Source organism: Rhipicephalus sanguineus, chromosome 8 (assembly GCF_013339695.2).
Source record: "Rhipicephalus sanguineus isolate Rsan-2018 chromosome 8, BIME_Rsan_1.4, whole genome shotgun sequence".
In the NCBI taxonomy this organism is placed as follows: Eukaryota; Metazoa; Arthropoda; class Arachnida; order Ixodida; family Ixodidae; genus Rhipicephalus; species Rhipicephalus sanguineus.
Genome location: NC_051183.1, coordinates 101,937,264 through 101,948,653, shown reverse-complemented (window position 1 = coordinate 101,948,653; position 11,390 = coordinate 101,937,264). Strand labels below are relative to the sequence as shown.

Below are 11,390 nucleotides of genomic sequence, written 5' to 3'. Positions count from 1 at the left end.
TTCGTTCAGTCAGCATAAATATACTTCACCACTAACGCACCACTAACGCATGTGCGAATAAAGCACATTTGGTTGTTAGTCAGCGCCGTGGTCTCGTGTCCTTTCTTGTTCCGTCTTTTTAGCGCTGTTTTTCATCCGTAATCATGAACCAAGCAGCCCAACTGCGTACCCTTCGACATAATTGTCTGCGGAGAAACGCCAGAGCAACACAACGAACGGCTAGACCAAGTGTTGTCAAGAATGGGTAATGTGGGCCTGCGCCTCCATAAAGACAAATGTCGATTTGGGGACAAGAATGTAGAATTCCTAGGACATCGCATCGATGAACAAGGTATGCATACAACTGGAGCGAATGTTAAAGCCATCACCGATGCACCAGCGCCGAAAAATAGAGTTGAACTCCAAGCATTTTTAGGCTTGCTCGCTTTCTACGACCGCTTCCTCAAGGACAGAGCGACAGTGGCCTCACGACTGTACACGCTTTTGCATAAGGAAACACAATGGATATGGGAGAAGGTGCACTAAAAGGCATTCGAAGAGTTCAAGAAACTCATTCGCGACAGCACTGTGCTTGCTCACTATGACGAGCGCAAACATCTTCTCCTATCATGCGACGCTTCGCCCTATGGTGTTGGCGCCGTTTTGTCGCAAGTAGATGAAAACGGAGCAGAAGCGCCTATTGGCAAGGCAGAACGGAATTATGCACAACTAGATCGGGAAGGACTTGCCGTGATATTCGGCGTTGATCATTTCCAGAAGTATATAACTGGAAGACATGTGACTATTACAACTGATCACCAGCCGTTACTCAGCATCCTCGGGCCGAAAAAGCCGCTTCCGCAAGTCTTGTCACCACGCATGACCAGATGGTGCCTGAAGTTGTCCGCTTACGACTACGACCTTGTTTACAGAAAAGGCAGTCGAAACCAGAACGCAGATGCATTGAGCAGGCTGCCACTGCAGGGAGATGACGACGAGCCGTCCCCTTCCGGCGATGTTCTGATGCTAGAATGTGCGATTGATCCCCAGCTTTCACCCAAGCGCATTGCAGAGCTATCGCGCGAGGACAAAACTCTCCCAGCAGTTATTCAAGCAGCCCAGCAAGGAAAGGTACGAGTAATGAAAGGCGACGACTTCCGACCATATGTGAAGTTAGCGTCCGAGCTGTCGACGCTACAGGGATGTTTGCTCAGGGGCTCTCGAGTAATAATTCCGATCGCAGCTCGTCCCGCAGCTTTAAAGATTATTCACTCAGGGCACAGGGGCATTGTCGCTATGAAGGCCTACGCAAGAGGTTACCTTTGGTGGCCTAGCATCAGCAAAGACATAGAGAAGACTGCCCAAGAATGCAGACCATGCCAGGAAAAGCGAAGGGCACCAGCGAAGGCACCGCTTCCGGAATGGCCAAGAGCAGCACAACCATGGGAGACAATTCACATAGATTTTGCAGGACCCATTGAGGGCAGCATGTTCTTGCTTACCGTTGACTCATTCAGCAAATGGCTTGATGTACGGCAAATGACGAGCATTCAGTCAAATCACCTAATTAAGGAATGCAGAAACATTTTTGCAACCTTTGGTGTACCGCGAAAAATTGTCACTGACAACAGGCCGTCCTTCGTCTCGGTCGAAACAGAAGATTTTTTCAAACTAAATGGAGTGAAACATGTCACTAGCGCTCCGTACCATCCTGCCACGAATGGTCAAGTGGAACGCATGGTCTTCGAACTCAAGCAAGCGCTTGCAAAAGAGAAAGACGTCCCTATCGCACACCGACTTGCGCGTTTTCTTCTAAAGCAGCACACGACAACGCATGCCGGCACGAAGAAAACACCCGCCATGATGATGTTTGGTCGTGAACTCCCGACCGCATTGACATATCTGAAGCCCTCAGACTCTCAGCTCATTGACGAGGAAGGAAAGGAAGGACGACGCATTCGCAAAAATCAAATCGTCTACGTGAAGAACTTCACAGGCGACCCGGCATGGATGAAAGGGACAATCATCAAACAAGTGGGTCATCGGTCTTGGTTGGTCAGCACAGACAGAGGTGTCGTGCGACGACACAAAAACCATATCCAGACTACGAGACAAGAACCAACTCATGACAGCGCTTCTACAACAGAATCATCGGGAAATACCCGCCAGCCTTCGCTGCTTCCGTTTTTCCTCTCAGAAGGCCAGGCTGACAATCAGCAAGAGGCGCCGACTGCAGGCACTCCAGAGTGCTGTGCCACGCCAGCGCCACTCCCATCCGACGACACTTTGCAGGGACCACCACAGCGGCCTCCGAGACGTCGCCGTCCCCCAGACCGTTACCAAGATCATTGGTGACTCAAAGTGGGGAGGGATGTGTGGTGTTCGTGAGTATCGGGTTCAGTGTTATGCGCGAGTTTCGGTTTAGGCCACAACAGATTCCACCGCCAGAGGACCAAGCAGCAGCACATGCGCCGAGGGTACGCTACCCTCTCCCGAAGAACAGACCCATTATTTCTATGTATTCTCAGTGTGCCTCTAATAAACGAACGTAACAGACGTATGTAGCAAATACTGCACAAATTTTTCATATTGCCTTGATTAGCTAGAGTTCAGTGTGCATTTGGTGCTTAACACTGTTTATTTATGCAATCTCTCCTTTATCATTTTTTTACTCAAAAATGACCCGGCATTGCCCTTCCGCATAACAAGAAGGTGCTTAATATAGCTTCAATAGGCCACGCATTCACTTCTGTCTAGCCTTGACCTTCTAATACGAGCATCAAAACTCTCTATAAATTATAACAAACTACGTTATTTTCATACTTATAACATACTTCACGAATGAAGATGAGACAGAATTATGAGTTTCTTCCAAATCTGAGTCCTTAAATGTAAAGTTTATAGACAGTAATTAGTAGCCTTAGGTAACAGAAGTTGATGACGTTGAAATTTACACTTATCCGGCCTTTAAACCGGCCCCCAGTAGAAACATTGAATAAATGTGAATTCTACAGCGGAGGTGGTATGTTTTTTTGTTATGTTGTTACGCGTTCGCATGCACTATCATCATCATGAATGGCATCTACACTTCTAGCGCGTGCAAATAAATAACTCCCGGCTCGCTATCTGCGTCCTCTTCTTCGTGTTATGTTTTGCTCCCCCAGCATGCGCGGCCGGCGCTTGCTCCGACGCCGGACAAATCAGCGCATGAAAACAAAAACATCTTGGCGAAAAAATTGCTTCACAAGGCGGCATTTGAATCCGTGTATCGACGATCCGAAGGCGACCATCGTAATAACCCGGCTATCGAGGCACGCTAGCGGAGCAAAGCATTGCCTTGTAACGTATAGTATAGCAAAAGGGTGGGAAAGGTAATTGAGGGTGAGAAGGAGCGAAATGCGGAGGGGAGAGAATAAAGCATAGCATAGAACGAAGGACAAAATGACAAATAGTGGAAAGAAAAAGAAACAAAGGGAAAAAAAACGGAAGGAGAAAAAACAAACAAAAAAGGGTGTGACTCAAAGAGAGATAAAGATATAGACAGAAAAAGGAAGTGGGAAAGAGAAAGAAATATATATATATATATATATAAACTGAGAAAAGGTAGAAAGAGATGAAGATAGAAAGTAAAAAATAAATAAAAGCAAACGAGAGTCACCCAGATTCGTACTAATGGTGCGCAGCTGCTTTCATTATTTTGCGTACGTGATGCGTGCAGTTAATCTACATGTGCATACCGATAAATATCATCCCATTGATATCGTCCCAAACGAATTATTTACGTGCGAATTAGCAAGCACAAAATAAAGAAGAGCCAATGATTTTGCTGAACAAAAGCCATCCAGGGGTGCTATGCAGGATGGCTCGAGCTTGGCGAAACTCGGGATCTTTCCGAGCTCTGGCGACACCCCCTTTTGAACGAGCTAATAGTACGAGAAGGTGAAATCCACCCTCAGCGCACGCTCCGTTCCATTGGTTACGAAGTGCACTCATGCAAGAAAAGTGGCAGAAAGCTCTACTCACTATATTTTTTATGTGTGCGCGGGCCTTTTGAATTCATTTCCAAGCGTTTAATGTCTGCGCTAAGTATCCTTTAGGATAATCAGCACCGTGTCCTCTGAGATTAGTTCCGACCGAGCGTCTTATAACACGGCGGCTAGAGCTTATCGCCGAGGCCACGTGTATATTTACCATGGTCGGCCTGTGCATTCTAGCGCGTTGCTCGGCCGGCGCGCGCCCTCGTCGTTCTCTTCTTCATCGTCTGCTCGCTCCCAGAGCACGTGCGCCCGGCTGATTAGCTAATTGGCTGGGCGGTATACCTAGCTAAGTCAGGGCGTGCTATGACGAAGCTGATTAGGCCAAATCATGCGAAGGCCGTGCTCACTAATCTACGTCTTACTAAGACCATGCTAATGAAGTCGTGTAAAGCTAGGAACAAGGTAATTAAGATCATGCTAACTACCACGACGCTAATTAGGAGCATGCAATTAAAACCAAGATAATCAAGACCTTACTCACCGAGATCGTGTTAATAATATCGTGCTAATTAGGATTATGCTAATTACATCTGTACTATTCAGGACCTTGCGAATTAAACCTGAGTAATTAATACCGTGGTATTAAGACACTATATATTATTGTTAACTTACACGGCGCTAATTAGGAGCGTGTTAATTAGGATCGTGCCTATTAGTATTATGTTAATTACCTCTGTACTATTCAGGACCTTGCCAAATAAACCTGAGTCATTATAGCCGCTGTAATTAAACATCGACAATTAGTACTAATTAACACGACGCTGATTAGGAGCGTATACTTAAAACCATGATAATGAAGACCTTACTCAGTGAAGACGTGTTCATTAGGATCGTGCTAATTAGTAATATGCTAATTACCTCCGTGTTATTCAGGACCTCGCGAATTAAACCTAGGTAATTAATGAGTGGCAATTAAAACATCAACAATTAAGAAAGGACATTCAATATCATGTTAGTTAAGACCTTCCTAATCAATAGCACCAATATTGAAACCAAACTGACACGGTCATTACTGCCAAGCATACTGAGTAGACGAGTCACGTAAAAAGCTGGAAGAAGCTCGGTGATCACAAGCTCCTCCGAAGGCTCCAGCCTTCGCACAAGTAGTGCAAGCTGACCAAATTATTTTATATGCAAAGCAGCTGCTGAATAGCGTCCACCGCCTAAAACACTTGACAAGCACACCGGCACTATGACAGTTACGAGTTGAACTGGGGCCTTTTCAGAATCAACGAGTTTGTGCCCGAGTTCGCGCGTCAATCAATTTGATTGACAGACGCCCGCGGCGAAGAGCGGGTCCGCCCACCGCGTTTCCTCTTGCCGAGGATCGGTGCTCACGACGCAACGTCAGCGAGCGGCACGATTCATCTATGAGCCTAATTGCACAGACTATGCACACACGCACGAATAACTAAAGGTTATATCGTCACGTGGCTACGATGTCTCGCGTTCACTTTCACCGCTCTCACGACGTGCCACTCACAGCTATGAAGCAAGCGCCCCTGGTGGGATTTTCGGCGAGAACTAATTACTTGTTTACTATTTACTTGCCTGTGGAGGCATTGTTTCTATCGATTCGCTACTACAGAAAAATCTTCAGGCGTGTAATGTAAGTATAGCAGTAACCTGTCCGTTTGTTTATCTGTAATATTCCAGAGAAGCGAAACGAGCTGCACCAGAGTGCTGCGCGTGCGCCCTTGTTGCCTTCGAGAGTGGAAATTTCCATGCTGCAGGTGGAACGAAAGAATTTTCCGAAACAGGACAAACGCCCACGAACACGCCCGTGGGAGGGCGATGATCAGTTGGCAAAAAGATAGCGCGACAATCACGCTGACGTCGCTGCACTGTAAAAATGTTGACTGAGTGGCGGCGCTGACGCGTTTGCACGCGGTGTTCCTTTGAAAACCGCCGCAAATGCCGCATATGCGCTTGTGACGCCATTCTCGTTCTTGTAGCCGTTTTTATCAACGCTGCTATCGCGTGCTCCGCACTGTCTTCCTGTCATGACCACCGTAATGCAAGCTCGGAGCAAACTCGTGTGCCCGAGAAGCTCGGGCCATCCTGGATAGCACCCCAGCAAATTTTTATGGAAGTAGTAATTCTGAACAGTGTTTCTGAGCACGGCATGCGTGGAAGCGAAACTTTATAAGAAAATGCATAATGATATTGCGAAAGTATTTTTTGTGGCGTGAACTGCCTGATATTAGGTCGTTATGGTCTGCGCTAGCAAGAACTCGCGCTAGCAATCAACTGAAACACATTAGTAACGGTAACAATCAATGTTGACAGTTTTTTGGACACTTTAGGACGACTGGGATTAATTTTACTCAAATTTTAATGAAAAAGTGGATCATTTCGATAGCTCAGTAATCATCTCCCCCTTTGAAATATAGATCTTTTAGAATGAATCGAACGGTAATGAGTTGCGAGATGCGGAGAAAGTGGAACACGAACTCCCATAAATTTGGAAGCCGTTTATATTGAAAACAACATCGCCGTGGCAGCTAGTCAGTTCGTTCATACGTGACGGACGTATGTGGAACGCTGGAATTAATTGCGCTGTCTCCATACCGCACTATTAGAACGTTGATCCCTGCCAAGCATTTTTATTAAACGATCGTTTCAACGTTGTGACATGTGGCAGCATAACACGTGTTCAAGGTATATCAAAGTATTGAAATAACAATGAGATGGCCGATAACGTAATGTCTTTGAGCTGATAAAGTTTCATAACGTTAAGTCGAGTTAATCATTGTTCACTAATGTCAAATGCCGAATTTCCTGAACCATTTCGCTAGTAATACCGTACAAACTCCCCAGTACTGTTTGAATACAAGATGAATCACGGCACAGGCCGCCAAAAAACACGAATCTCCACGAAGTGAATCATGACGAGTGGGCGAAGCTCTGGGTATCGTATGCGCGAGTAACCGTGCGTTGCACGGCTGTTGCCCCATTTAATGTAAATTGAGTGACATAAAGTTACCTAATGTGACATAAAGAGTCGACAACAAAGCTAGGTCCTAATGTCCATAATGTCTACGTTGAAGTCGCCGACTAGTGTAAAGGGCTTCTTCTTGTAGGTGGTTTACATTCTTTTGTCAAAATTATGATCGATATCAGCCTACTGTTATACCAATTGTTAAAACCAGGCATATCCGCGAAGTGAATCATGACGAGTGGTCGAGTAGGTCTGTAAGTACGGATGCTGGCATACGGATGGACATAGATGTCTTGGCCTTAATGTGCTTCGCCCCTAAAGAAGCCATACGCGCGTTCCAAACTTCCATGTGATGTTTCGCACGTTTCATCTGGTAATGAAATATGGTCCCTTGGGCGCTACCACGCAGCACCCAGTCCCCAAGATGTCGCATATTTGTGAAATGTAACATAACACAAGATTTACTAAACGGTACTTGGAGCCAAAAATATATAACAGTGATATTATATCCCCGCAGGGGCGTCTTCTTCGGTAGGATTTTAGTGCGTCGCGACACGCATACATGAGCTACCCGCAAGGGTATCTTGAATTATCAATGTAATGATGCTTGGTGCTACCACGGACCCTTAGCGCCCCCACTGACGCTGTTATTCGTACCGTGGCTACAGGTTGCAAGGTGGAGGGTAAGAAACCGCGAGCGGTGGCGGTCGAGCCCTTGGTCAAGCCCGGGCCGATAGGTTCCCACCTTAATATCGGTTTGGAAGTTCCGGGACCTTGCTGAGTGTATGAGGGTGAACCTCAGTCGACATATCCGGAACCCTTTCTTTATACATAACGCATGGCATCTGTTCACTCTAAGAAAATGATCAGCCCCAGAAAAGAAGCAGCACCGAAGTTTTAAGGAGAGAAATGTTTCTCGAAACATTCCCAAAGTTACTAGTTGTTCACTCAACTGACGACAAAGAGCCAATGACATCGAAATTGGTCTTCAAGATCGCGAATTCCCTGGAAAGTGCGATCGGCACAGACTACAAGGTAAAGAATCTTGGATCAGGATACCTCTTAATCGAAGTACAGACAAAAGAACTAAGTGAAGGTTTCCAGAAGCACAAAGAAATTGCCGAACAAACAGACCTTATCACACCACATCGCAGCCTGAATAGTGTGCAAAGGGTGATCGCTTAAAAACCGTTGATGAATGAAACAGACACAGATATCCTGGAAAACCTGCGATACCAGGCTCAGGGATGTCCGAAGGATCACTATTCGAAGACGCAATGAGGATTTAAACACCAAACACAGAGTGGTCATGTTCCACCATCACAATTTACCAGAAAGGGCAAATATTTGCTGAGACCGCTTGCGTTTCCCAATGTCCCAGTGGAAAATGGGCCGGTAGGTTTTTCACATTTTTTACCCATTCGTAGCAATATGTTCTCTTACCCATTTCATGCCACTCCGAGTTCCATCTGTCACTGTATTTTTCTCTAAGTTTCTTTTTGATAAATTTTGATGTGATTGGCACTTCAACATTCTCTCCACTCGTGCATGCTTTTTTAGCTAATTCATCTGCTATTTCGTTCCCTGTTATTCCTTTATGAGCTTGAACGTATGTTAGGGATATGTTGTAGGTTGGCAGTGATAATATATTCTGTTTGATAGAGTACACGAAGTAATTCTTATTATGGGCATTTTCTAAACCTTTTAAGACAGATAGACTGTCTGTTAGAATTTGGTAAGATTTGTAACAATCCATGTTTTTAATTTTTCCTAATGCTTCTCTGATTGCGATTGCTTCTGCTTCGAAGTTGCTGGAGTAGTTTGGTAGTCTAAATACCTTGGTCTCTAGTATAATGCCATTTTTGTCGATGACCACGTAACTGGCTCCGCATTTGCCATTTTGTTCTGATCCATCGGTATATATGTTAATATCAGCACGGATTGGATATTTATTATGTTTGATTGATTTTAGATTCGCAGGATGGATTGCCCATAAGTCGGGGGATGGAGCTATGTCGTTTTTAGTAAATTGTTTTCCATTCCATTCAAACCTTTTTTTGTCATCTTTAATTAGGTAGAGCTCATTTTCTTTTTCTACTGTTAAGTGAATTGGTTTAAGTGAATTGGTGGAACTTTTGTTATGACATTTAGTGTCGTGTTTGGTATTGTTCTGTATCCTTTACATATTTTAATTAAATGTTGCCGTTGTATACTTCTTAATTTCCTTATTATGTGACTTTTATTAGAGTACCATATTGGTGACGCATAGATAATTGCTCTTTCAATACCTCTGATATAAATCTCTTAGTTGTTTGGCTGACATGCCCCAACTGTTGCCTGTGAATTTAGCTAATCCTATTGTAAATTTTTGTATCTTATCTTATTAAGATGAGTATTAAGATGAATATTAAGATGAGTCAAAAAAGAAAACTTACTGTCAAAGGTTACCCCCAAGACCTTTATTTCACTGGATTTTTTTATATTATTGTTCCCCAATTTGTTTATGGGTGGTCTATTCTGGTATTCCTTTCCTAATATTAGGTATTTCCACTTACTGTGAGAAAATGTTAGTTTGTTTTCCTCGCTCCACTCTTGTACTATTCTAAGTGCTTGATTACTCCTATTTGCCATTTGTGCCCTGGTTTGAGCTGTTATTACTAATGTTATATCATCTGCGAAAGCCTGGATTTTTGTTCGAAACGGCATTTCTGTCTTTAGTATTTTGGCCACTATAATATTCCAAAATATCGGACTCAGTGGTGAAGCTTGTGATGTACCCCCAATTAATTGGAATTCAATGGTTTGTGATGGTAGTTCATATGTTATGCTTCCTCCATGAAGTAAGTGTTTAATAACCTTTATGATATATGTCGGCATTTTCAATTACATAAGTTCAGTTAAGATTCCACTTGAATCTACGCTTCCAAAAGCGTTTTTATGTCTAGGGATATAATAGCTACTTTACGTTTGTCTAATTTTGCTTTTTCCACTGTAGATTTTAGTGTCTGTAATTCGTGCACTGCTGATGTTCCATAGGTAAATCCGTATTGATTCTGCTGGATGCTTGACCAAATACCGGGAGCCCTGCTGTCATCGACAACCATCGCAGAAACAGCTATAAAAGAGCCACGACCATCGCTCGCACCTTGTGGGCTCGGTGGCTGTGCCACAGCACACACCAGTACCCCACTTCTGCTCATCATGCTAAGAGAACTAGCAATTACTTTTTGGTGCAGCTTCCGAGCCCTGAGTGCTGCCTTGATTTTGCCTGTGAGTGTCTTAGTGTCATTAGATCTATTTTGTTTGAATCAGTGGATATTGAAACGAATCGTGGTCCTGATAGCAGATCAGTGCTTGCCGAACTGAAAAAATTATCCGCTGGCCAAACCACAATAATATCCGACATGCAGGATCTTAAAAGCCAATGCACGGCTACAAGTACCGCACTCGCCAACTTAAGCAAGAGGTTAGCGGACCTTCACAGCCATTATTAGAAACTACTACCAATGCAAACCGAGATACAAAATATACGGGCGGATACCGAGCAAACAGCAAGGCTTGTTCACGCTTTAAATGCGCGAGTCGTCGATGCTGAAAATCGATCAAGGCGAAACAATCTTATGTTTTACGGCCTTCCTGACACAACAGCATCAGAAACGTCGGCCGCGTCTGAAGAAAAAATCATACGTCTATGCTCAGACCACCTGAACGTACCACTTGAACCTCAAGATATAGAACGAGCGCATCGTGTTGGTCGCTATTCTGCTAAACGTCAGCGCCCATTAATTGTTAAGTTTAATCATTATAAGAAGAAAGAATTGGTGCTCTCAAATGGGCGCAAACTTAAAGGCACTGACTTCAGCGTCGGTGAAGACTTTTCCCCAGCAGTTAGGAACGCCCGCAGACAACTTCTTTCCTTTGCGAAACCTAAATCTGTGCCATTTTCTTTGCGCTTTAAAACTCTTTTCATCGGTTCTAAGCGATACGTGTTCGATGACGCATCGCAAGCAGTGAAAGAAATATAGCAGTCATCCCATCATCAAAAAACAAGCCACCCCCCTCGAACGAAACCCATATATCATGTTTCCCTTTCAATAATTTATACTAGCATACGAAGCTTCCTTCCCAAATGAGAACACGTGTCTAACCTTGTACTCTCCTCCAACAGCAACGTTCTTGTACTCACCGAAACGTGGCTTTGTAGCGACGTCTATGACTCGGAAGTGTTCAATGATCTACCAAACTTCACCGTCTTTCGTAAAGATAGTGCCGGGACTAGAGGGGGAGGTGTGCTCATTGCAGTTAGTCAACAGTTGTCATGCTCTGCTATCAACATCCCATCAGAACTAGAAATGCCGCCGCCCCGCAGTCTGTAATTTTATGTGTTTGTTACAGGCCCCCACGTAATAGCACCGACTTCGCTCGCAATCTAA

General features: G+C 44.4%; 1 pseudogene; it reads left to right on the top strand.

Moving 5' to 3' along the window:
* Positions 1-858: 858 nt before the first annotated feature.
* On the top strand, positions 859-10,982 carry LOC125759479 (uncharacterized; annotated as a pseudogene).
* Positions 10,983-11,390: the final 408 nt, after the last annotated feature.